Raw genomic sequence first — 27,972 nt, 5'->3', positions numbered from 1 at the left:
AGCAGAATAGGTATCTTGATGCTATGAATAAAATTAAGATGTCCTTTTTTGAAAGGCCTAAAATTCTGATACAAGGCAAAGACAAGAAGTGCTAAATCACTGGGCAATTCTTTGATTTTTTTATTTATTTATTTTTAAAATTATTTTTAAAAGATTTTATTTATTTATTTGAGAGAGAGAATGAGATAGAGAGAGCATGAGAGGGTGGAGGGTCAGAGGGAGAAGCAGACTCCTGGCTGAGCAGGGAGCCCGATGCGGGACTCGATCCCGGGACTCCAGGATCATGACCTGAGCCGAAGGCAGTCCCTTAACCAACTGAGCCACCCGGGCACCCCGGGGGCAATTCTTTTAAAAAGAATTTTGGTGTTGTCGATGCTTTGTATTGTTATAAAGAAACCATTGTTGGTGACTCTGAAGACTTCTCTGGGTCAGGGAAACAGCTCTTTAACAATAAATAAGTCAGAGGTTAGCACGCAGTGGAATAACATGAGACTTTTAGTCATTAAAACAGATTTCTATAAATCAGTGGTTCAGTTTGTCTACCAATTTATAACAGTAGCACCTCTCTCCCGCTGCCCCTCCCTCTGGCTCGTGCTCTCTCACACTCCCTCTCTCTCAAATGAGTAAATAAAATCTTAAAGAAAAAAGACCCGCTTTCCTCGACAGAAAATACTGTTGGTGCTTCTGCGCAGGTGCAGGTTAGCTGAGAAGGCGGCCGGCTCAGCCTGGTCTGCCCTCGCCCACGCCGCCTCCCCGCTCTCCCCGGGTACACTGTCCCCAGTGACGAGGGCACGCCGGCATTTGCACTCCAGCTGAACCCATGCAGTTAACGACCTGTCACTTGGGGAGTTCTACCTCTCAGGAGCCTGGGTCGCAGTACTCATCGTCACCTCCATCACATGCCTTTCTCCAAGAGTCAGATGCCCTTCACATAGCCAGCGCCCTTCACCTTGCTCCAGAAGGGCGCTGCCGCTGAGGGGAGGGGGCTGGTGCTGGTAGTTCACACCAGCCCTGTTCGGAGCTTCAGGGCTGAAGAGGAAAAACACCCCCTCCGGCACAAACAACTGTGATCCCCGGTGAGGTGGAGTTGTTTATATTGCAGCCTGACCGGTACCTCTTACAAGCAAATTTTTTTTTTTTTTTAAGACTTTCTATTCATTTGAGACAGAGAGAGAGAGAGCGAGAGAGAGCATGAGCAGCGGGAGAGGCAGAGGGAGAAGGAGATGCAGGCTCCCCACTGAGCCAGGAGCCCGATGTGGGGCTTGATCCCAGGACCCTGGGATCATGACCCAGCCGAAGGCAGACGCTCAACCATCTGAGCCACCCAGGTGCCCCCGAGCAAATTTACAATGAGGGTTTTCTTCCTGAAATTTTGCTTGGTGACCAACATTTAAATGAATACCAGGATGGGCACCTGGGTGGCTCAGATGGTTAAGCGTCTGCCTTCAGCTCAGGTCATGATCCCAGGGTCCTGGGATCGAGTCCCGCATCGGGCTCTCTGCTCCTTGGGAGCCTGCTTCTCCCTCTGCCTCTCTCTCTCTCTCTGTGTCTCATGAATAAATAAATAAAATCTTTAAAAAATAAAATAAAATAAAATAAATGAATACCAGGAGTTGAAGATTTTACCATAATTATCCAAGAGAATAATCATTCTCCCCATACCAAGTTAATCGTGATTTTAAGTGCAGCCCAATTAATAAGAGCCAAAATTCAATAAGCATTTATTTTTCTTAAAGATTTTATTTATTTATTTGACAGAGAGAGAGCGATATCGCAAGTGGGGGGCGTGCAGAGGGAGAGGGAGAAGCAGGCTCCTGGCCGAGCAGGGAGCCCGATGCGGGGCTCGATCCCAGGACCCGGGGATCATGACCTGAGCCGAAGGCAGACGCTTCACCCACTGAGCCCCCCAGGCACCCATCAGGTTCGGTTTTTAGACTCTCATTTCATAGATGAGGAATTCGCTTCATGGGCAGTTAATGGCCAGCCCAAGGTCACATAGCAGGGCCTGTGGCCAGGATTCCAAGTATTCTGCTTCCAGAGCCTGCACTCCTAGCCAGGAGGTAATGCTGACCTCATAGGACTGGGATGCTCCCTTAGGCGTTATGGTCAACATGAGTGAGCCTGGTCCATCCTCCACACCCCATCGCTGTGACTTCTTCAAGGTGCAGATCTGATCATAACACCGGTGTAACATCTGGTGATTTCTCACTGCCTACAGGATAAAGTGCAAATCTTGAAGATGGCCCACAAGGCTTCACTTCCATCATCTGCCTCTCCATCTACACTGTCTGCTACCTGCCCCTGCCTAGCCACGTGACTTGCAGATCCCCAATTAGCCTGTGCCATTTGATGCTTCCGGACCTTCAGCCTCTCTGACCTGACCTTTTTCTCCCCTCCTCTTCTTACCCTGTAAGCCCATGTACATTCTTCAGGACCTCTCTCAAACATTTCTGGACCCTTCCCTGACATAAATAGCCTCTCCTCTGCTACCAGTACATAGATTAAGCAAAATAAAAATAGCAATCTTTGTTTTGTTTTTAGCTCTCACATGCTAGGCACACAGTGCTATGCATTTTACATGTTTGGTGGGTAGAAATCTTGAGCCACAAACATAATTATGCAAGAATGTAACTGCTTCTTTTTTAGAGATGGACTGTAATTTCTGTTTCGAGACCTCATTCAGCAGAGACAGAAACTATCAGCCAATTCCCAGTGTCCTCCAGCTCCTGGGGTTGCAGCTGAGCTGTGAGGGCCTTAGGCAGAGGCGGGGTGTGTGTGTCACAGGGAGTCCGAGTGAAGCTGCACCTGTGACCTTCATGTCACCATCTCCCCGTGGTGGTGCCTGATGTGTCTGCTTACCAGCCAAGCTGGGAGGGTGGTATCTGCAGCCTCCTCGGATCCGTCCCGTGTCTATGCCATCTTGGCTTTACCAGATACGTTCTGCCTCTCCTGGGCCACCCTGGTTGGGAGGATTGGTGGAAGGCGGGGAGCTCTCTCCTGCCTAGGTACACCACATCGACATTTCTCTGACTCCGACTCCTTACTGAGTTCCCAACAACTCCGGGACGAAGCCCGCGCTCCAGACTCTTGCTTGAGGGCCCACATACTTCCGGCTGTCAAATCCCTAAGCCTATCTGGAGCTTCCAGCTTGCCCCATGTAGGACTCAGAGTTGCCCTCTCTTCTAACTCCCCTTCACTTCTCTCTGACTCGCTTTGCCCTTCTTTGTGAGTCCTAGGAAGCTGTAATGGCTGTTGTGGGGGAAACACTGGTTCTGACTGAGTATTCTCCCAAATCTTAAGACTTGTGCCTGGATTCCTTTGTTCTCTGAGTTCTGCTGACTCATCCTTTCTTTGGTCAATGAATGGCACCCAATGAGAGGAAAGATAGGCCCGTGAGGAGACTCAATAGAAAGAATAAGAACAGTTACCAGTCACTGTTACTCCTGCACCCACCAGTTACACGCTCAATAATTATCTCATGTTGTCTTCCCGAAAACCTATGGGAGGAGATTTCTCTCCCTGCAGTCCTACTGCCCAGGAATGGTTTAGTATTTCCTTTCAGATGTTTTTCTAGACTTGTGTAAAACATACTAAACGTTGTATATAATTTGACTTCACAATATGGACATCTTTTCTTTCTTTCCCTTTTTTTTTATAAGATTTTACTTATTTATTTTGTCAGAGAGAAAGTGAGAGAGCACAAGCAGGGGGAGCGGCAGAGGGAGAGGGAGAAGCAGGCTCCCCGCTGATCAGGGAGCCCAATGTGAGACCCGATCCCAGGACTCCGGGATCATGACCTGAGCCAAAGGCAGACGCTCAACCGACTGAGCCACCCAGGCGCCCCCAGATGTAATTATTCTTACTTAGAGGAAAAACTAAGGCTTAGGAAGATCAATTAACCTTGCACACAGCTAGCAAGCTCTTGACTCCAGTCCATACTCTTGATCACCACACTCTACTATTCTTATCACATGGTACTGAAATAATTTCTTTCAATGTTTGAGTTTCTGATGAGCACTGTGACATCAAGGCTAGGACCTCACCCGACTTGATATCCCCAAAGCCTGGCACTTAGCAGGTACTCAGCAGGTGGTATTTGAATTGAAATGGGTCAAGGAGAGAGAAAGGAAGGGAAGGAGAAGGGGGGAGAAAAGGTCAATGGGAAAATCTTATCTTAGGCTATTCTAAAACTCCCTGAATGATATTCTGTCAATCAAAATCTAAGCAGAATTGCTGGTATTATCTAAATCATGTCCAGAATAGGAGTCTCCTTACATGCTACTCTCAGAGTATTAAAGACATGGAAATTATTTCCTTGTGTCCAGAAAAGAAATGGGTGTAATGTCACTGGTGACAGCAATAACAAGTGAGGAGCACACGCATATATGAGCAGTGCGACCAGAACTTGTGATAGTTGTCATCAGCCAATGCAGGCCTGGTTGATGTTTCTTTACCTTCAAGACATTGTCATCCAAGATGCCGGTGGTGTATAAATCTGATAACTTCTAGAATTTCACTCCTTTCTATTAAATTTTCGTCTGAAAACTCTTGTTATCCCACATTACATAAATGCCTCCAGTAACAGATATGAGACTATGCATGTAGGTGAAGGGTAAATGCTGTGGGCTGTGACATGCCCAAGTTACCACCAAAGGCAGCTTAGCTGAATCGTTTTCCTTCTTCTTCATAATTGTTTATCTACAGTGGGCCTTATTTTTACAATTTTTATTATTTGATATTGGGGCACCTGGCTGGCTCAGTGAGCATAGTATGCAACTCTTGATCTGGGGGTTGTTGAGTTGGAACCCCATGTTGGGGGTAGAGTTTACTTAAAAAAAAAAAAAGGTTATTATTTGCTATGATAACAAATACTATGACACAATGAAAGTAAAATAATAAGGTCAACATTTTCCCATGCCACCTCTTTCAGGTAACTTCTGTTAACAGCCTGGTGTATGTTCGTCCTTATGTGCTTAACATACGTGTTCGAGCACATCTTCATGGTTATAGGAGTCTGATGTTCCTTTTCCTATTCTCCCTCCTGCCCTGCCTTCAACCTCGTCTTTGACCCTGTAGCCGTCATCTCTCCTTCTTCCCCTCTTCCCTTCTCTCTCTTTCTTCTCCCTCTCCAGTTTTCATCTTCCACCTTTTCCTCCCTCGTTCCCTATTAGCCTTGCAATACCCAGACTCTCAGGAAATTGAGTTTTCACCCCAAGGTGTGACAGCTCCGTCTAAGCTTTGGAGATGGACTTTATTCCTTGGGTTGCCTTGCAGTCTTACAAAGCGTGAGAAAGTGAGAGGCAAGCATGGGAAGAAATCAAAGACTCAGTTTATCAACGTTAGCTTACTTGGCTGAAATATTTCAGAACTCAGGGTGCTTTTGTAATTATTGAAATTTTTATTGTAAACATTTAATTCAAAGAGTAACTTATACTTACTGTTTTAAAAAATGTCCACACTCTATAGAGGTGTTTAAAAGCAAAAGGTAAATTTATGTTTATCCCCCGAGACTTCTCTCCCTGCAGTCCTACTGCCCAGGAATGGTTTAGTATTTCCTTTCAGATGTTTTTCTAGACTTGTGTAAAACATAGTAAACGTTGTATATAATTTGACTTAACTATATGGTCATCTCTGGGTACTACCTCTAGGTCTGACTCTTTCCTTGTCAATGCTGCATTTTATGCTTCAGAATTCATCTAATCATTTCCAATATGAGCTTCCAATTTCCAGGATGCAATTCTAATCTTTCAATCAAAACTTTCCCAAGAGAATGCTGTCCATCCTTGTCTCCTTGGTGACCTGAGGCTGCTGACATGAGTGACTGTTCCTTCATCAGTGACCCCCACAACTGAAAATGTCCTTTGTCTCCCACATGTCCATGAAGCGATCCCTTTGAGGCTCATCTGTTAGTTTTGTTGTTCTGTTCTTCTTTTGGCTTCCATTTAGACCAATGCAGGTTTGATGCGGGATCCCGGATCTGCCCCCCTGAGCCATGCACACGGCCATGCAATTGTAGTGGCCCACATAGTGAGTGCACTTTCACAGACCTAGTCCTGCCTTCTCTTTTCCTTGGGTTCTGACCTCTGCAAGATGCTATGTAGCTTTCCAGGTGACAGTCAGGTTGCATAAAGGCCTTTACTTGAGACCCTAGTCCTAGGGTCCCAAAGAACAGAAAACACAGAGGTGCCCTTGTCAGTAACAGCCAGCTGCGAGCAGGAGATGATGCCTTAAATAAGGAGAGGGGGTGAGGGCGCCTGGGTGGTTCAGTTGGTTAAGCGACTGCCTTCGGCTCAGGTCATGATCCTGGAGTCCCAGGATCGAGTCCCGCATCAGGCTCCCTGCTCGGCGGGGAGTCTGCTTCTCCCTCCGACCCTCCTCCCTCTCATGCTCTCTGTCTCCCATTCTCTCTCTCTCAAATAAATAAGGAGAGGGGGTGAGGAAGCTGTTAGCTCAGCTGACTTGGGAGCTCGCCATTTGCAGGAAAGGACTGTGATGGAGGGAAGAGATAGGTGGCTGAGAAGACAAGGAACTGAGAAGCTGAAAGATCTTAAAGGATTTTCCCTTCCATGTTACAATCACCACTTCATGAAATAAATTACTTCTCAGGGTTGGCCTTGTCTTAAATGCACTTCCTTATTTTAAATTTCCATTTTAACATCTTATACACTAGGATGGTTGTTTACTTTTCACATGGCGAGCAGTCCAAAAAAATTAAAATATTTATTAAAGTGAATATTACATTAGAAATTATGTCCACATTAAACCTAACTACCTATTTGAGAAGGAAGCACCCCAAACATTCTCCTAATATTTTCTCTCTGAAGCAAGATCCATGCTTCTTTTTTTTTTCTTTCGGGTTTTCCACAGTCCATTTTTTGTTTTGTTTCAAATTCTTATTTGATTTCTAGTTAGTTAACATCTAGTGTAATATTGGTTTCAGGAGCGGAATTTAGTGATTCATCACTTACCTATAACACCCAGTGCTCATCACAACCAGTGCCCTCCTTAATGCCCATCCCCTAACTAGACCATCCCCCGCCCACCTCCCCTCCAGTAACCCTCAGTTTGTTCTCTGTAGTTAAGTGTCTTCTGGTTTGCTTACAAGAACCCATGTTTCAGGTGTATACTTTCCTATTGGTGAGTTTTTTGTATTGACCATTAAATAGTCCCTAGAACTGACTTTCAATATTCAACAGATATTGACCTTGTCTTTCTAAGGTGTCACAGCCAAAAGAAGAGTATAGATGAACCAGGGAACTTATTGTGTGGCAGTGACAAGAGCAAATTGAAATAATTCTTCCTCTTCTTCTTCTTCTTCTTCTTCTTCTTATTTAGCAAAGACTCTTATGATTCAAATAGTTATAGTTTTCACATTAAAACTTTATTTGGAATTATAGAAAGAATGCCAAGCAGAATTGGTAAGAAGTAATAGTTGATTATTTCTAAGTTAAATTTAATTTTTTTAAAAAGTAGGCTCCCTGCCCATCATGGAGCCCAACATGGGGCTTGAACTCATGACCCTGAGATCAAGACCTGAGTTGAGATCATGAGTCAGATGCTTTACTGACTGAGCCACCCAGGTGCCCTTACATGAAATTTAATTTAATAAAGTACAAAGTATATTTCAAAACTATACTACTATAATATAGAAAAGAAGCTAAATTTGTGAAAAAAATAAATTCAGAACCCCAATCACATATATAATTTCTATATGTAGTTTCTTTAAAGGTATGATTAATTAAATGTATTAGACTAATTGAAATTAAATATTTCAAAGAATAATTGCTGAATCTGGAATTTGGAGATATATGTAAATAACCCTAAATTTCTTAAGCTTTTTGTTTGAAAAAGATACTCATTCTCAAGGGTTTCTCCTTACTAATAAGACCTGACAATTGTAGGGGACAAACCAACTTCTAAGTGTGTGTACAGTATGAATCAATCCATTTGGAATTGGCATAGTCAATCTGATGTGATTTTAAATATTTTTAGCTTAGCCTATTTATCTCATACTGAAATTTGGACTTAGAGGTTGAAATATTTAAGAGAAACGGGAGGAAATGATTTGGCCTGTGAAAGCACCACGTGCCTGGACGTGCTACCACGGCCAGGCATCCTATCACCACCCCTGTTTCTGACTCATGACTCCTCTGCCATCACCACCTTAGTGGACCTTCTACATGTCACTCTGATGTGTCTCTAAGCATCTGCCTTCAGCTCAGGTCATGATCCCAAGGTCCTGGGATGGAGCCCAGCATAGGGCTTCTTGCTCAGCGGGGGGTCTGCTTCTCCTTCTCCCTCTGCCTGCGACTCGCCCTGCTTGTGCGCTCTCTCTCTCTCTCTGACAAATAAATAAAATCCTTAAAAAAAAAGATCTTAGCATTTTTTAAAAGCTTTCTTGCTTGATCAATATGTCTGTTTTAATCTTTTAAAAAATGCTTTGGATACTAGTGTGAAAGCACCATTTCTGGGTACAGTCTTTTTTTTTTTTAAGTAGGTGCCATGTGAGGGGCTAGAACTCACCACAGTGAGACCAAGACCTAAGCTGATTTCAAGAGTCAGATGCTTAACCAGCTGAGGCACCCATGGTCCCCTGGAGTACAGTTTTAATAGGAACTGAAAGACAGCATGACTTTACAGAGATCATCTTTAATAATTGTCTTGGAGTTAATCCATACCTATACTTGATACGTGTAACTACTGCACGGTCATTTATCAGTTCTGCTTCATGAAGGAAGGGACAGACCATTCTGCAGAGAACTGAGGTGCCAGGTGAGGGAACTTGCTCCTCGCTTGTGCAGAGAGACGTTAGCGGCATTTTGTGTTGCAACAGAGGTTTCTTCATTTCCAGGCTCAGCTTTGATCCCATGAGACAAGTTGTTTTCCTTTCATCTACAAATATCTGACAAGGCCTCTAAGTTACAGATACAAGTCAAGAGTATTTTTCCAGAATCTGTGGTACAGTGGAAGCCCAGGGATTTCTCATGATAGTGATGGATTTCACTGGTATAATATAGGCTGTGTGGGAGGTAAGATTTGGACCCAAAGTATGTTTTCAATCACCAATTTAAAGTGATATTTCAAACAGGAATAGAAGGATCTGTTCCACCCTTATGAGATTTCACCTGACCCTGAGCACTCAGGAAACAAAAAGCAGCTGCAGGACTGGTCTTATCTATTCTGCCCACAGTGCTCCTGCCTGTGTCTTCCAGCTAATACTTCTTATTTCCTCAACATGGTGGCAGAGGCAATGTGCTGTCTATACTGAAGGGCTGACCACTTATTTAAAGCTGAAGTTGTGAACATCACCTTCACCCAAAACTACTTCCACAGGGCTTCCAACCCGCAGCAACGTGTGTGTGGGTACCCCATTGATTACATGATAGGTGTATATGTGTTTGTGCATGTTTGTAATACCATATGGAAGACAACATCCAGTTTGAAGGGGGATAGTACCTTTTTGCAGGTGGGAAGGAAGCCTGTCCTTAAAGATTTCAGGAGAGGTTTATTCTGTGGATGCTGTGATGGCTAAAGCTTCTGCGTTTGGCCAGGTTATAACAAAGAGTATGGCCAAGTAAAGACAAATGGTTTCAACTCTCCCGGAACTCAGGCTTCTAGTTCCTACCTAATTAGGCATTCTCTTCTCTGTGTCTGTATATATATTTACTGCCTTAAATATAGAACCTGAAATTTTAACAACAGGGATTCCGCTTGAGTGAGAAGAAATAAAACCAATCTCAGACCTTTCTGTTATCTTAATCTCTGGTGATGACATGTGAGAGCAATTAAGAAAGGTACTCTAAGAAAAAAAATATCTTCCCTCCATTGAAAGAGGCTGGAAGAGCCTCTGAAGAAAGATGAAACTAAAAGCACCATACTTTTCTTAGGGAAAAATGAAGGGGGGAGGGAATCAGAGGGGGAGACGAACCATGAGAGACTATGGACTCTGAGAAACAAACTGAAGGTTCTAGAGGGGAGGGGGGTGGGGGGATGGGTTAGCCTGGTAATGGGTATTAAAGAGGGCAGGTACTGAATGGAGCACTGGGTGTTATACGCAAACAATGAATCATGGAACACTACATCAAAAACTAATGATGTAATGTATGGTGATTAACATAACATAATAAAATAAAGAAAAGGGGAAAAAAAGCACCATACCTTCCTTAAGAATATTAACTGGGCAGCTAGATCACAAATGCAAAACAAATGCAAATGTGTACACTGTCTAAGACCCAAACGTTCGCAAAGCTGAATCCAAGCTCCCGAGAGATAATAGCCCTAACCACTGAAATAATCACCTGCCTCTCCTCTGGAGATGATGCTCATGGAAACTAAAAAGGGCTGGGAAGGGAGGTTTCAACAGCATTAGCCGATCAGCAACAACCTGGATCTCTCCGGTTGACTTATACTGAAAAAAGGACATACGGAGAAAAAGGATGGTTATTTTCCTTGTAATGTGAGCTTTTTTTCTCCCCCCCAAGCTGTGAACTTTTTACCTTTCCTTCATTCATGCTTCATTTGATCAATTACTAACTGTATGGGCCCTGAAAAGCGAGCGCGGGCTTCTTAAAGTCGGGATTTTGCTCTTGGATTCCGTTTCATTTCAAAATGGGGCGGGGTGGGGGAGGTAAACCACCTTTCTGACTGTGAGCAGAGAAAGGAGACACCGGGAGCATGTGCGCCGGTCCCCTTAATACCACGAGGACCGGACGACTTGGCCTGCGGAGGGGCGAGAAGAGCCCGACTCTTCACTCCCAGAATCCGTTTTCAAACCTTGGGGAGCCTTCTGTGCCATTGAAATGCAAATCCCGTCCTGAGCGCCCGGGCCAATCCGGGAGGCTTCCTGTGGGATTACCTGGTGGCGAACGCCGAGCGAGCGCGGCCCCTCGGGCGCGGCCCCCGCGGCCGGGAGGCGTGGTCGTCGGGCGCCCCCGCACCCTCCGGGGCCCGGGCGCCGGGATTGGGGCCCCTGGAGCCGCGCGCCCCGGACCCGCCGCGCCGCAGCCGCAGTAGCCCGGGCGCGGCGGCGCAGGGCGCGGCCGAGCCGCCCATTGTTGAGCGCTGCCGATACCCCCGGCGATGCCCTGCGCCGCCTCCTCGGAGCCGCGGCGAGGTTTGAACTTGGCATCGGCCTGGAGTCCTGCGCTGCGCGGGAGGCGGCGGCGGCCCGGCGAGCGGCGATGGTGAGTGCGGTGCTCCGGTCCGCTCCCCCTGACCCGCGGCCGGCGAGGTCGGGGCGCACTGCTGCCTTTGAATTGGGGGGGGCGGGTGCTGCGCCGTCTGCTTTCTAAAGGGTGTTTATTTCTGTCCTTTCGGCGACTGTGGAAAGCCTTGTCTGTGAGGATCGGTCCCGCCAGGTGGGGGGTAGGTGGCGCGCCCCGAGGGTCTCCTGACACTCCCGGGCCTTGGCTTTTTTTTTTTTTTAAGGAAGCAGGAACTGCCACTCCAAGAGGAAAATAATTGCAGATTATTGACAGCATGAAAACTTTTCAGAATAAATGATCTGTGAAATATTTTAATTTTGATAAATTGCTCTGCATGGGGGCCCCTACTGAGTTTAGAACGACTCGCCTTTCGTAATTTTACTGGATTGGTTTCTGTAGGAAAGGTCCCAAAGGTGCTTTGAGGGACACGCCTACCCCCCCACACCTGTTCCAAATCTTAAGGCGGTTTTTTTTTTTTTTTAAAAGGTGTGCTCTGCGGTCCTGTAGCAGAAATTAAATAATGAAAATGAAATTATACCTGACATTTGTTCTACTCTGAATTGCCCGAGGGATAAAAGTGCTTTGCCAAAGGGCGTGGGAGGACTTAATAAAATTTCAATACAGGGAGCATCCTGGGGTGGGGGTGGGGCTGGGCTACGTCTGTCTCTCTCCCTGATGTATTTTGGCATTACTTTTTTTTCTTTTTAATCGTAGTGTTGTGGTGAATCTGTGTGCACGGAGGCTTTTGGGTTGGGCATGAATGGGCACCCGCGTGCACATAATCTCCATGGAGAGATTGCTGTGCGTTATCAGGGTGCTACAGGAAATCTTAGCACAGAGGCTCCTCAAGATTGTTTTGGGCGTTTTCTATTTCTAATTATTTACTATTTAAAGGCTCGTTATCATTTCCAATTAAAAGCGTGTTAGACGTATAGCTAAATCCCACCCACAGTTGCACCAGAAGTTGGTTTACATTTTAATTAATTTTGATGGGTACTTTTGTCTTAAATTTTTTTTCTGATTATGAAAGTATTACATGATCATTTGCAGAAAAGGTGGACTATACAGAACTGAGAAAGAAGTAAACGGCTATTCATAACAATAACATTTATATTGTATGTTAAGGCCTAGTTTTTCATAGACGCCCAGTCATTTGAAAACTTTGCAGCTATGGACATTTTTGTAATTGCTAATCAATTTGGTTAAGGAACTAAAACTAGGAAACGTCAAGGAAATAAACTTGTATTTTAAAAAAAGGTTCTAACCAACAGTAACTTCTCCACATGGTTCATGGAACAGAATTTATTGTGGCAATTTCTCTTGATTCAACTTCCCACATCTGCTCTTGACAAACGGTTTGTTTGTGTAGCCTGTTTTGTAAATACATCTCTCTACCATTAAGACAAAGGGCCCAAACACATCCCTTATCGGTGCTTGTAGCTAGCTAGGCTCACAGAGTTAATATTTTTATTGGTTTCTACATCAGAACTTCTTCACTGTATGCTTGATAAAACTCTGGAGAAGGTTACCAAGGGATGTTGTGGAGAATTTACTTCCCTGGAGGTTTTAAGAATAGGATAAACATCCATCTGCTTTCAGTGCAGCGCTGTCTGGATAAAGGAAGACTGGGTCACCTCTCCAAACCCCAAACTGAGGAATTCTAAGTATATTTCAGTCTTCAATAACCTGGGACCAAAGGGTATAAAGATTCCCCCCAAAGCACCTGAGCCCACTGAAGCCCTGCTTTGATTTATGTAAAACAGAGATCCTCCTTTGGTAAGAAAGATTTATAATTATCCCTAGGACTTGCCAGTTCTTGTCTGCTTATGGATAGAAAATCAACAACGATATAATTTCTTTCTAAGAAGTTGTAGGTTGAATATAGTGTAAGTTGTGTGATTTAAAGTAAATGAATGAATTGATTGATTCACAGGAATTACACGTTCTGCCTCAGGTGGGGAGGGGTATATGCGTCGTAAGCCTCTGAACTAAGGATGGTGTCCCTGAGAGCTCTCTCCACTCTGGATCCAACTTTCTTTTCAGTATCCTATTTTGTGTGTTAAATCTGAGTACGTTTTTGCATCAACATTACATTTGACTTTTTTTCCTCAAAATGTATTCTTGTGTCGCACTTTTGCCCAAACGGCGTATTCCCGTAGCTTCTGTGGGAGGCTGCTCCCCTGGGCCGGCAGGGCTGCCCTTTTGCTGGTTTCTTTCAGAAGGTCCGGATCTCATGGGCTGCTGCTTTTCTACCCCCTGTTCGATAGAAGTATCCTGTAATTCTAACCACTGTGTGACCTCCATTGCAGTGACACCTTCCTCCCTTTCCGTAATGTCGCTTGATCAGGAGCAGCCACCACGCTTTCTCCCCAAGGGGTCACTGGGAGGGGTTCACTTTCTAGGAAAGGTCCTGTTGAAAAGAAAATGGGGACGTCAAGAGTCTCCTGGCTGGGCGGTTTTTCGCTTTGCTTGAATGAGCACTGCCTCCCCTTCACACCCGTCAGCTTGTCATATTTCTCCATGCATGCCAAGCATGTTTTCTTATGCTATAGTAACGCCCAAAGAAGGAACAGGAGTAGAACAATCGTCTTTCATTTGTTCAGCAAACATTTACTATGTGGGAGGCGGCAGCCCAGGAAATGGAGATGGGTTCTTTGCCCTCAGGGAACTTGTCCTATAAGAGGAGAAATCAAATGTTAATAAGCTAGTGCCATTCTGAGGGAGTATAGGGGTTAAGCACTTAGGTTTATTATAAGTTAAACATATACCAACCCTATGACCCACCATTCCCCTGCCTCGCTATTTACCCAAGATAGATGAAAACAAATGTCCATAAAAAGACTTGTACAGAATGTTCATAGCAACTTTATTGATAATTGCCGACAACTGGAAACAACCCTGTGTCCATCAACAAGAAAATGGATGCACTGTGGTACATCCATACAATGGAATACTACTCAGCAGTCAAAAGGAATGAACTCCTGATGTACACAACCAGCTAGATGAATCTCAGAACCATTACATCAAAGAAGCCAGACACAGAAGAATTCATAGGCAATTCTATTTATGAAGTACTAGAACAGGCAAAATTAATCTATGATAGAGAAGTTAGTGGTTGCCTCTGGGGGGGTGGAGGGATTGATTGGAAAGACTTAAGAGGTTTTTCTGGAGCAACGGAAAGGTTCTAGGTCTTGTTTTGAGTGATGGTTGCAGAGTTCTACACAATTATCAAGCTCCATCAAACTGAACACTTAGGACCTATGCATTTTATTGTATGCAAAGCATTAGTTCAATTAGAAGAAGAAAAGCATAGGTTCTAGAGCTTGACAAGGGTACACATCCCATCTCTGTCTCTCAGTACATATTGCCTTGGGGAAATGATTAAATAAATGCCTGTGAACCTGAAAGCATTGGATAGTAATGAAGCATCTTCATAGAGTCCTTGTGTGGACTGAGTTTGATAGTGAAAGTACTTAGCTTAGTAAGGACTCAATAAATGTCAACTAATAATCTCATGCACTGTGAGAAATATAAATGTGGTTTTGGTGTTGATAAAATTATTTGTACTTTTTGTAAAAGCCATCTATCTCATTTATTTAAGATTATGAAGGATCCTGTAACCTATTAACTGATCTCCTTAGCATTATATGTATTTTCTTTTTAGTAAGTTCTTTCTTTGAGGTTGCAGGGAATTTAAAGTTCTTGCCTGCAGCCTACCTTTTCAAAATACCAGTGGGGCCCTTCATTGCCCGCAGAGGTAAAAAAGAGAGGAAATACCCACTAGGCAAACCCCTCTGTTTTTGAGGACTGATTTAATGAAATTTGTTGAAGCTGAATGACCAGACCAGGCTTACAGCTTTCTCTGGGAATCCAGACGAAAAGGTTACATTTTACACCCTCTTTCTAAAGATGTAGGTGGACAAAAACTCTTGAACTCTGTATCAAATTGATATTGTGCTTTTTTTTAAAGGGGCAAACTAACTTGAATTTTCAATAGGATACCTTGGACAGAGTGGTAAATATGATAATAGTTTACTTAATCCATTAAGCTTCAATTATTTCAGTTCAACAAAGTGCTTAGGAAAGACATTATTTACTTTGCCAACTCCAACAGAGGCATTTTGTTGTTGGGTTGGTGTAATTCATTCAGTAAACATTTATCATACATTTACTGAGAACATATTAGCCCTGGGAATTCAATCATGACTGATAAGATGTTTTACACTCATGGGTTCATAGACGCCTTGACTGTAAGTGTGAATGTGTATCCATTTCTCTTGGAACTTTTTTCAGAGCAGAGGTCTCTGTCTTAGGCTAGTCTTGTTGGGTTTTTTGGTTTGTTTTTGTTTTGTTTTGTTTTAAGCCTCTTGAGGTTTAAATCCTGGTTTTTGTTTTTTGCCATTGGTACTGTTTTCTTAAACATCAGAGTTACTCGCGAAGGTTTTTTCTTATTATCTTCCTAAGAATAAGAACAACAAAATGTTCTTCTATAAAAAGGCAGTTCAGTATAGTGGAGACCGAGCACCCCACATCTGAATCTGAGCTCTGCTACCTCCCAGTGGTTTGGGGCTTAATATCTTTAAGCCTCAGTTCCCTTATCTGTAGAAGGGTGATGATAATACCTTGAAAGAGGTATTAATACTATCAGATTGAGGCCATCCTAACCATTAAATGACACAACACATGTAAAGGTAAATAGCTGGGCACCTGGTGGGTGTTAATTTCTGAAATTTACTGAGTACTTGCTCGGAGGGAAGCACTGCCTGAGAGTCTTCTTGTATCTTCTTCACACTCCTGTGAGGTAGGCACTCTTGTTACCCCCCCTTTAGAGGCGAGGAAACCCCAAGCCCAAGAGATTAGTTTGCTGAGGGCATGGAGCTGCCAGGGTTGGAACTCCACAGGATCGTGCTGCTCAACTGATGAGTCTCGTAGGGGAGGTCACTTGCTTTTCCCTTTTAGGTAAAATTATTTTTAAGATTTAATTACTGCAGTAAGTGGCGCTAGCGCCAACATTATGGGATGCACGCAAGTGAACGCTGGTGATGGAGGGTTTGGTTGACCGTGGCGGGGGTGGGGTGGGGGTGGTGGTGGTAATGAATGTGTCAGATTCTTTTCCCAGGCCCTCAAAAGTCTGTCAGTGGCCCTCTCTGAGCCCTGTCCTTCACCCTCCTACCACCCCAATGGCTCCAACTAAGAAGTCAATCCAGGAACAAAGACAGGCGGAGAACTAGGCCACCTGTTAGAATTTGGCCTAGATTTTGTGAAGCCCTTGTAGGGACAGACATAGATGTGGTATTACCTTGGTCTCCAAAAGCAAGGTCAGGTGAAAGGTGGTGTCCAGAGCCCTGCCACAGTAAGAGGGGAAGGTAAACTGACCTGGGGTGTTTGTACTCCCTATTTCCATTGGCATTTCCTCAATAGATTCTGGAGAACCCTGAGCTAGACTTTAAAAATGAATGAATGTCACGTGTACATTGAGAACCCTACTGATTTAATGAAGGCTTAGGTCACATTGGCCAATTAAAATAATGTGTGGAGGGGGCGCCTGGGTGGCTCAGTTGGTTGCATGTCTGACTCTTGGTTTCGGCTCATGTCATGGTCTCATGGGTCGTGGGATCAAGCCCTGCATCAGGCTCCGTGCTCAGCAGGGAGTCTGCTTGAGGGGTTCTCTCCCTCTACCCCTCTCTAAAACGGGTAAATAAATCTTAAAAAAAAAAAAATGTGTGGAGGCCTAGGGGGAGCATGTAGTTAAATAAATTATAGATACGATTTCCTGTTTAGATAAGAGCCTTTGCACTAGATCTACCCCACCCCCTGCTTCCGTAACGTCCTGGTTGTTGTGCAAGACGCTCTGTATTATCATTCTCATCATCCAGGCCTCTCCTTGGCAGTGCAGCTCAACAGCCAGAATCTCAGGACTTTTTCCTCAACTACCCAAATGGTGCCCTGTCTCCTTACAGACCCACCAGAGAAGCTCCCTGGGCAGCAGAGGAAGTCCCACCCGAGGCAGTGGGCTGTGGGGAGGGGTCCCATTGGGAAGTGTTGCTTGCAGCCCTGTATGTGAAGGAATGCCGTTGTGTACCAGCTCCGTATGCCCACGTGAGCCACATTATCACAGGGCAACCTTCCTGAGAGATGAAACTGCTCTCTGAAGGGGAAAAAAGAAATCGGGAGGAAAACCCTGCAAGGATCTTGGCTCTCTGGCTGTCCGTGAGCCTTTAAAGCTGCTCTGCTGTGTACGAGCTCCACTTCTGGTCTTTGAGTCTGACTCACAATAGATGTGCATGGCTCAAGTGAGGAGAACGGAGGGCACTTAAGTCCCTCTCTGCCTCTTCACCATTGCCTCCAGTCTCTGCCCCTCAACTTTAAGCCCTTTGTGTCGGTTCCCATGGTTACCTCTTCACCCCCACCCCCACCCCCAGCAGCTGGAATACCACAGTGAGTCGAGGTTGCCTCCCCTCCTGAGCCAGATCTGGCTGGGCTGAGGCCACCGCTCTGTGGCTGGATTCGTGACATGGGGTCGCAGTCCGGTACCTTCTCTTTGTCATGGGTTCTGTACCTTTTCCAGGCTTGGCAGGCTCGAGTTGCAGCTGGAGGGGAGGGGGGGTGACATACAGGGTATTTCTTGCCCTAGGCCAGCCTGGCTGCCCCATGACCTGTCACACTCCTGCCTGATGCCATCTCCTTTTGTGTGTTAGTGCTCAGTGGAGGAGAAAGGACCTGCTCTGCCCAGAGAAGAGTGATCCCTCGCTTCCCCACCTGCTCTCACTTTTAAATACAGACATACCTCATTTTATCGCACTTCGCTTTATTGCGCTTCATAGGTACTGTGTTTTTTACAAAGGGTTTGTGGCAACCCCGCAGTGAGCAAGCCTAACAGCACCATTTCCCCAACAGCATTTCCTTACTTCCTGGCACCGTGGCCCATTTTGATATTCTTGCAGTATTTCAAACTTTTTCAGTATTATAATATTATGGTAATCCGTGATCAGTGATTACAACTTGCTGAAAGCTTAGATGATAGCATTTTTAGCAATAAAGTATTTTTTAGAGATTTTATTTATTTGACAGAGAGAGAGAGCACAGGCAGGGGGGAGTGGGAGAGGGAGAAGCAGATTCCCTCCTGAGCAAGGAGCCCAATGAGGGACTTGATCCTAGGACGCTGGGATCACGCCCTGAGCTGGAGGCAGAGGCTTAACCAACTGAGCCACCCAGGTGCCCCAGTTTGTAATATTTTTAAATGATGTTTTGAGAATGCTATGCTAAACTCAAGACATAGATTTTGTCAGTCCCACTTTTGTGTTACACGTCAGTGGGTCCAGAATTCCCCTGGAGGGTATAGGGTAGTATTGGGGTGAGTAGGGACATACTGGATTAAAAAAACCCAAAAACTCTAGACCCTGTTACACTAATCCTGTAGTAACCAAAGGAAAGGAAAAATGTTGGGGACAAGTAGAAACTCAGCCTGTAGAACTATAATTACAAACACCTTGAAAAGGTATATTGTAAACCACAATTACTTTTCCACAAATTGTCTGCATGGGGGCACCTAGTTGGCTCAGTTGGTTAAGCTACTGCCTTTGGCTCAGGTCATGATCCCAGGGTCCTGGGATGGAGCCCCACATCGGGCTCCCTGCTGGGCGGGAAGCCTGCTTCTCCCTCTGCCTGCCCCTCCCCCTGCGCATGCGCTCTCGCACTCTCTCCTCAAAATCTTTAAAAACAACAAACAAACAAAAAACAAATTGTCTGCATTTTGGTACCTTGCCTTCCATTCAGACCTGCTTCCCCAAAATACAACGCAACAGCTGCAGGAAAGCTTGGGAGACAGATTCCTGCTTTGGGTGAGAGCAGAGGTTGGAAACATTTAGGTTTGTGATTCGGAGGCATTTAAATAGCATGGAATGTCTATTATCTACCCTAAACAGCAGAACGAATCTTGCATATTGTGGACACAAATGCAGTTGGCATGAGCTTAAAAAAAGTGCATGTGAGCTTCTTTCTAAGACCCAATAATCCTCTTGGGTAAAGTAAGGATTAGGCCTTCCTCACAAACAGGGAGGGGGGAGGTGAGTTCATTTTTGCTAAGATTCCTCAGCTGATGCCAAATTTAGCAAGGGACCTATTTTCTCTCTTCTCTAGGCAGGTTTAGGACAGGAGCAGCTTATTTTGTAGATGGAGAGGGAAACCTTGACTCCCACAGACCACATTGTGACCCCAGGAACCTTCCAGAACCAGAGTCCCTCCATGTCCTCCCATCTGCAGGAGGGGAGGCGTGTCTTGCCCCAGAGACTGGTGCAGGGGGACTCCAGGCACTCAAGAAAGCTGGGCCCAAACTCCTGTTTTTAGGACAGCTGTGCGCGTACATTGGCTGAAGCGCCATTTCTGCCCGTTACCTGGGACTCCTCCGATGAGGGGAGGCCCCTGGAAGAGCTCCTCAGGCTAATTCTGACACCCCTGTACTTGAGGAACTCTTTCTTTCAGACCAGTGGCTGGGTTCTCTGTGCTAGTCGGTTCCCAAGGGGCCTTCCTCATGCTCCATATTCTTGTTCTTGTTGCCTGATCCTTCACTTTGGAGTTAAATATTTATTTCTATGCCTCCCCAAAAGCTTTGGACCTTCGCAGTTTTCCTTTTTTAAGGAATTCGAGAGCCCATCATTACACCAACCATCCTGTCACACCCTTTGGGTGACTTTTCCTGTTCCTCTGTCTCCTGTAGACCACTGTGATCCAATGGTAATAGCCGCATCTCATGGTGGTTATCACACGCCAGGCTCTTTTTGTCTCATGGAAGTAGCAAAAGGGTATGTGGAAGGAATGGCAGGCTCGCACGGCTTAGCATGTGGCAATTCTTTAGAAAAAAGTATTCAAAGCCCAGTGATCCTCTGGGGCAGTACGGAGAGGGCGTGGCCTTCAGTCATTCCTTTTTCTACTTGTTTTATTTCATTTTACTTTTTAAAATTTTATTTATTTGAGAGAGAAAGATAGGAAAAGAGAAAGTGAGAGAGAAAGAGTGTACACGTGGGGAGGAGAGGGAGAAGCAGGCTCCCTGCTGAGCAGGGAGCAGGGTGGGGGGCTCGATCCCAGGACCCCGGGATCATGACCTGAGCTGAAGGCAGACGCTTAACCGACTGAGCCACCCAGGCGCCCCTCATTTTGCTTTCTTTTTCTGTAATGAGGATCCTCACTGTTTCAAATGATAAGAAAATTCACTGAATTTTGTTGTTACAGTATCTGGTGTATACCATGTGCCTAATAAATGTAAGTGTCTGTCCTATTGGTAGGAAGTTAGTATTTATTGCTAGGCTCTGTTCTAAGTGCTTTTTACACAGCAGCTTGTTCGAGCCTCCCAACTACCCTTTGATGCCAGTGCTCTCATTGCCCTGTCTTGTAGAGGAGGAAACTGAGGCACAAGAGGTTAAGTGATCTGCCAGAGGTCAAACACCTATTAGGTAAAAGAGCCTAAGCACGAACAAAAGCAGCTAGTTCCAGACCCACATTAATACACGGTCTGCCACTTGTCAGAGCTGATTTAAGGGCAGACTCAGAGTTTGCAGCGAGGGCCGTACCCCTCCAGTGGCGAAGATAACCTCAGTTTAACTGTAGGGCCTTGCATGAGGGCTCTTCGTTTTCTTACGCCCTCGCTCTGGGCTACCTATGTGTTTATAGGCTTCAGTGGGTGGAGGGATTTGAGTCAAAAGTCAATTCGAAGCAGATTCAATATTTACTAGGTAGGTTAAAAGATTTGGCCAGTCATTTGGCTTTTTCCCCTACCCACCCTTTTCCAGTCCTGGTGCAAACGTTGACATAGAAGTCATTGGCTAGGATCTGGAGATGGTTAAGCTTATGGTTTCAAAAATCATCAGAAATACACTGAATGCCAGTGGTGTAAATTGTACATGTGGATCCAGTGGGAGGTTTCAGGGGGTACCAAGTGAGAAAAAGCAGCAGCAAGAGCAGGAGGTACAAATGGACGCAGGTCTGAGCACTACCCTTCACATCTCTGCATGACTGAAGGGTTACGTGCGGCCCTCCTGTAATCAGCAAGCGGCCGAACCAGGGTGGGTGAGCAGAAAGAAGAGGCTTTTAAGTCCATGTCAGTGGTATACCTATGATGGAAAGCACCAGCTGGGGTTCAGGCCTGAGAGAATACAGTGAGCTTCCTAGATGGTAACTAGTGATTTAAAAAACAAAAAAGGATGGGGCACCTGGGTGGCTCAGTCGTTAAGAATCTGCCTCCGGCTCAGGTCATGAACCCAGGGTCCTGGAATCGAGCCCGCATCGGGCTCCCTGCTCAGTGGGAAGCCTGCTTCTCCTTCTCCCACTCCCCCTGCTTGTGTTCCCTCTCTCGCTGTGTCTCTCCCTGTCAAATAAATAAAAAAATATTTAAAAAATAAATAAAAAAACAGGGGCGCCTGGGTGGCTCAGATGGCTAAGTCTCTGCCTTTGGCTCAGGTCATGATCCCAGGGTCCTGGGATCGAGCCCCGCATCTGGCTCCCTGCTCAGTGGGGAGCCTGCTTCTCCCTCTCCCACTCCCCCTGCTTGTGTTCCCTCTGTGTCTCTCTCTGTCAGATAAATAAATAAAATCTTAAAAAAAAAAAAAGTTTCCTTTAAAAAAATAAAATAAAAATTAAAAATAAAAAAAATTAAAAAAACAAAAAAGAGAGTAAGGGAGGGACAGTGACCCAGAAGGCTAGGTCTAAATATATAGACGTGTACATATACGAATATAGACCAAAAGGCGAGGAACAGTAACAGGAACAGGGGACTTTGAAAGAAAGGGCAGTTTCTTTCATAGTGTGAAAACTATGATAAATAGTCATCAGAAAACAGAGAACAGCTATGTTAGGCTAAGAACAGAGATCTGTACCCCATGGCATCAGTTCTTAAAATGTTCTTCCAGACCCTGGAGGAGCCGAGAATCCAGGCTTTCTTTCTCCCCTTCCCGGAGACCGAGGGGAGATCCGTGGGAAGCCTCTGGCGATGACACTCAACCTGCTACCAGGAGAGAGATGATAATTAGGCCAGCTTCATGCATGATGGACATGGAACAGGACAAGAAAAAGAAACACAGGAAACCAAGACCATGACTTTTAATAAGGCAAATTATGAAAATGAGTACACTCATGCATCTAGCCTAAATCCAAAGGAATTTCTCCAAAGGGCTCTGAGGTCCAACTCAGGCCTGTATAAATGCACTTCTGTCTGCTTAATCTCAAAAAGCATTCTGGCTGCTTCAAAACATAAGGCAGCAAAACTTCACAGAGCTTTGCCACCTGTTTGTTTGTGGGAGGGCTCAGGCACAGTCCCCCAACCCTGGTCCTCTCTACCCCACAAAAGGCCACTGCTAATGAGATGGACCAAAAAGGACTGAATATTGGACTTTCACAAAGAAATTGGCTGACAGTCTTATAGAGAAAACAATGAAAAGAAGAGCGACCCACCTTCCCCAAAACGTGTATGGTAAATACCTTCAAGAGTTGATGGGCAGAGAACTCCATTCTGGATGTATCCCACAATTATTCCCTTTATAGTCTCCTATGATCCATTCAACAAATCTGTGTGTTATGTGCCTACTGTGATCCACTCACCGTGGTAGGCTCTAGGTGCATGGTGGTTTAAAAAGCAAAACCGAGGGCAAGCCAGCCGTGGGCCCAGACCTCACTGAGCTTGCTCTTCAGTAGAAGGAACAGACCATGTGCAGGTGAATGATCCCATTCAGCCATTAGTGCCATGAAGGAAAAGACCAGGTGCCTGGAAAGAGACTTCGGCCGTAGATGAGGTGGCCTCTGATGTTCAACCCGTGACCGGAAGGCTAAGGAGGAGCCAGCCAAGTGAAGAATTGGGAGGAAGACTGTTCCAGGCAGAGGGAACAGCGTGTGTGAAGGTGAAGAGTTCGGTGGGGTGGGGAGCTCAGGACAGAGCGGGAAGGTGATGTGGAAGGGAGGACCAGAAGCCAAGTCACTCGGGCCTCAACAACCAAATGAAGGGACTTGAATTTTGTCCAAAGTGCAGGGAGCAGCTACACAGAGTTTTACCAGAGAATGATATAAGCCATTTCCATTTTTTAAAAAGTGTCACTGGCCGCTGGGTAGATGCTGGATTGAAGGGGGGCAGGAGTGGAAGTGGCCAGTGAGGAAGCTGTTCCCTGTTGGGTAAAACACAACAAAAAGGAAGAAACTGCTTGTTCTACAGATAAACCCAGCATGTCCCTAACGTGGTAACAGTCCATGCTAAGGAGATACGGTTCTTTGCCTCTCTACCGCAAGACAAAATAAAACTGTTTAAAGTCCACAGAAACCAGGAATCTAAAGGGATCTGGAGAGATCATTTAAAAGGCCTGGCTCAGTTCCTCCCAGCTTTCACTCCGGCCTCCCCAGGCATTCCCCAGTTTTTGTTCAGTTCAAGAGCGTCACAAGGAACAGAACGATCGGGAACTTTTTCTTCTAATATTGGCTGAAAGTCAGTTCAGAAATACCAAATGGTAAAGCAGCCAGTGTATATTCAAGAGTGGTGAATATTGGGGGTGGTGGGGGAGAGGGTGGAGGAAATAGGAAGTAGAAATGTAGGTGGTTGGCCTGGATATCTTGTTTCTTTCTTTTTTTTTTTTTTAAGATTTTATTTATTTGACAGAGAGACACAGTGAGAGAGGGAACACAAGTAGTGGGGAGTGGGAGAGGGAGAAGCAGGCTTCCCGCGGAGCAGGGAGCCCGATGCCGGGCTCGATCCCAGGACCCTGGGATCATGACCTGAGCCAAAGGCAGACGCTTAACGACTGAGCCACCCAGGCACCCCTGGATATCTTGTTTCTTAACGGGAGAAGAAAGATGACATTGGGATTGTGGATCACAGTTATTTTATTTATTTATTTTTTTAGCCCCTGCTAAACCTTCTTTGGTCTGCTTTGAGTCCTCTTTCATCACTCAGTAATCTGTGATCTCGAGACTGGGGAAGAGCAGGAAGCAGTATAAAAACAGCGCCCCTGAATTCTCGTTAGCTTTCCCGGCGAGTTAAGTGAACTAAAAGGAGACAGGAGGGAAGAAATGTTACAGATCTGTTGAACATTTGGCAGTGTTTCATTCATTTAACAAATAATTATCAAGCACGTCTGTGTGCCAGGCGGCAAGCTGGTTCGCTTGCCTGAGCCTGCCGCGGAAGAGAGGCCAGCAAGCAGGTGGTCAGAAGACAGTGTGGCTTGCACTTTGAAATGCACATCTGTAGTCAGCTTAGCTAGCATGGAGCGCAGCACCTCATCCCCAGCTTGCACCCAGAGAAGATGATGTCCAAACCGAATCCTGCAGGACAAGTACGGATAAGCCAGGAGAATATGGTACCTTTTGGGATCTTGGAAGTAGCCCCCATAAGGCTGGAGAGCTGTTCAGTTTCTGTTTGTATTTTTCACTTGAACTTGTTTCATTGATTCCAAGGCTTCTGCAATGTATCTTTGGGTATTTTTAAGTAAAACAGTGTACCTTGGAGTATCTTTTAAGTAAAAATTAGCTCATTTGGTAACATGTTTAATTAATGTCCCCACAGTCACCATTCTCCACCCAGTCTGACCACATCTAGGTTAGTAATTCCAAGGCCTATAGAATTTGTGAGATAAACCTCAACATTTTTGAAGCTTTTAAACTGAAAGGAAGAAGAGGAAGTGGTTGTCAGTGATTTTTTTTTTTTTTTAATCCCAAGCGAGTCTGATTCCATGTGTGGTTTGAACCAAGATATACAACTCCTCTGTCTCGGCTTGTTCATCTGGAAAAGGGGGCTAAAAGAATTAGTTCTTGCCTTTAGAGAAGTTATGAGAATAATTCATGATATATGGGAAAGCATATATATCCTTTTTTTTTTTAAAGATTTTATTTATTTATTTGTCAGAGAGAGCAGAAGCAGGGGAAGCTGCAGGCAGAGGGAGAAGCAGACTCCTCACTGAGCGGGGAGCCCGATGTGGGACTCGATCCCAGGACCCTGAGATCAGGGCCCCAAGCCGAAGGCGGACGCTTAACCGACTGAGCCACCCAGGCGCCCAATACATATCCTTCTATAGGAAAGACTTGGAGTCTGTTCTGGTCAAGTGATAACCACGGTAGCACTAATGGTGCACCACTTCCTGATGAGATCAAAGCACGTTCTAGGCTTTGTCAGTTCCAGTCTGTTGTGAGGCAGGTAACCTCAGGTGGGGTGGGACAATGTGCATTCCAGAGACGGCCCAAGTTCAGTGTGAGATAAGATAACTGGCGGGGAGAGGAAAGGGTGAAGTGAAGATTCCAAGGTGATAGGCTTCCCAACAGTCATTCCAGGATTATTTTATGCCTCGGTTCACTATAGAATTTTTTTTCATTAGAACATATTAAGTTTTTAAATGTTATTTGTTGTCCAGATTATTCCAGAAAGGCAGAAAAGCTGTGTTCTAGGTGCTGGTGATTCTTCCTGCACGCTCTCTAACCTCTTTTCTAGTTTGTTCTAGTTTGTATGATATAGCCAGAGAGCCCACTCGGGTGCCAGCCCATCCGGGGGGGGGGAGGGGAAGATCAGCAGGGAGGCGGGGCTGTGATTTAGCCTGGGGGTTGCAGTGAGCAACAAGCCACATGGGTTCCACAAACCCTCACACGCAGGTGCTAACCTCAGCAGGTCCCCTGGAGGTGTCAGGTGACAGGACCACGTGTGACCACGGAGAGCAGTGCTCTGCTTTCCTAGGGTTGCAAAGAATCACGTATTAAAAATCCTTAAAAAGAGGAGGTCATCTCCTTTTTTAGATCATCTCCTGTTCTTTGTGCTTCCATCTTTTTCCCATTTGTCTGCTCTTGCTGCCAGCCCTTCAGTGGGACAGTGTACCCCTGGACCTTCCATCCCTTTGTGCCTCCCAGGAAGGGGGAGTAGGCAAGGAAAGAGGAAAGGGCTTAGCTATTGTGTGGCAGGGACGGAGCCAGCGATTGTGGTTTGGGCCAAAAATGAGGAAGTTATTAAATGCCACAAAGGTTTTAAGAAAGTTCAGGCTTGGTCTTTGTTTGCCCGTAGCAGTCAACATCAGGAGCTAGCGGAGAGCTAGAAAGGAAAGCTTGCTGGCAGAACAGATTATACCAATGGGTGGTCTTGGGCGTGCTCCTTAGGTTCATATAATCTTTAAACTCGCACATCTGATGGTGAGACGCCTGTGAATCTACTTTCCGCCCCAGTTTAAGCTAGAGGGTTTGGTGCCACTGAGGGTTGTGTGAGTAATCCTAATTGGAGACCACATGATGAATTCTGCAAAATGCTTTGACATGTTAACTCTCTGGCCAGAGTTCTTCTTTTCTTTTTTAAAGATTTTATTTGACAGAAAGAGCGCGCGCACAAGCAGGGGGAGCAGCAGGCAGAGGGAGAGGGAGAAGCAGGTTCACCGCGGAGCAGAGAGCCCGATGCGGGCTCGATCCCAGGACCCTGGGATCATGACCTGAGCCGAAGGCAGACGCCTAACTGACTGAGCCACCCAGGCGCCCCTGACCAGAGCTCTTCTTGCTCTTACTTCCAGCACAGATTAGGTCTCTTTAGTTGTGTCTATTTTGTATAACATCTTAGCTGGAAGAAGCTCTAAAATAGAGGTTCTGCAGTAAAATGATAATGAGAATAATTAGGCATATACCATGTGTAGGCAGGATGCTAAACAGTTAATAGACATCATCTAGAAACCTTACAGCAGCTTTGCAAGATAGGCATGGTAATGTTGGCTAATTTGCTGAGTGCTGAATATGTGCCAGGCTCTATTCTAAGTGCTTCATCGGAATTAGGTTAAGCGACTCAATAGCTCTGTAAAAGTGTGGGTGTTCTTTTACACCCATTTTAGAGATGAGAGAACCGGGGCACAGAGAGGACAGTGTTACAGGGCTGATCAGCAGGAAGAGCCAGGACTCCAGCTCAGAGAGGCTCCTAACCGTGGCGTGCCGTCTTATTTTTACATTATGATGCAGAGCCGGAGGCTCAGAGGGCAGTTTTCCCAGTGTCTTTCGTTCATAAGTGACAGAACCTCAGACTTCAAGCTTCGGTTTATATTGACTGTATTCAAAGCCAGGAATCCTAAATTGGATGAGAAAAGTAATGTATAGAAATGGGTGATGGAAGCATATCTGAGAAATGGAAACTCCCTGGTCATCTCCCTCCATGACCTGAAATAAAAGGAATGAGCAGCCGTTTGATAATCCTACCTCTTCTCAGCCGAGGCTCATGCAGGGGAGAAAGAGCACACATTTGCGTCTTCTCCGGGTTCCTGCTCTCAGGACATGTGTGGGGGCGTAGGTTCTCAGAGTCTCAGAAAGATCCTCAGAAACAGATGCTGAAAACACACCACTGGTACGCAGCAAAGTGGAATGATGAACAAACCTGCTTTAGAGCCTGATGCAGGCGACCGTCTGATCAAGAGGAGACCTTAAAGTCGGGCATGTGGGAATTCGGGAGCAGAGATTCTCCTAAGGAGAAGAAATGCACCTGTTGTCACGGCAGAACACGTTGGCCACGCAGGGCTTAAAATCTTCTGACTGCCTGGGATTGTGGAGGAAAAGAGTCAAGGGAATGGTGTTCGGGACCGGGGGTGGGGAGGGGTGGGTTTAAATGCACACATAAAAGGCTCGCCCCCAGCACAGTGGAATCTAGACAATCTGAAATAGCTCAGGCTCAGGAGTTGGCACGTTCCTCTGCGCGGCCACCTGCCGAACAAAGGAGGGCTGCTCCACTTGGGGGTCACTGTGCTAATAATGAAATTGAGAAGGGAGGCAGTAGGGGCTGGGTTTCAGGGACTAG

The 27,972-nt window shown here is 45.6% G+C and overlaps 1 protein-coding gene across 1 annotated transcript in view; it reads left to right on the top strand.

The window, feature by feature from the left end:
• The window catches only part of SHROOM3 (shroom family member 3), a 299,140-nt gene that overhangs the window by 210,930 nt on the left and 60,238 nt on the right, over positions 1 to 27,972 (top strand). The window lies entirely within an intron of this gene.

This window comes from Neomonachus schauinslandi, chromosome 2 (genome assembly GCF_002201575.2).
Source record: "Neomonachus schauinslandi chromosome 2, ASM220157v2, whole genome shotgun sequence".
Lineage (NCBI taxonomy): Eukaryota > Metazoa > Chordata > Mammalia > Carnivora > Phocidae > Neomonachus > Neomonachus schauinslandi.
Note: the sequence above shows the minus strand (reverse complement) of the source record. Positions and strands in the feature narration are given on the sequence as shown.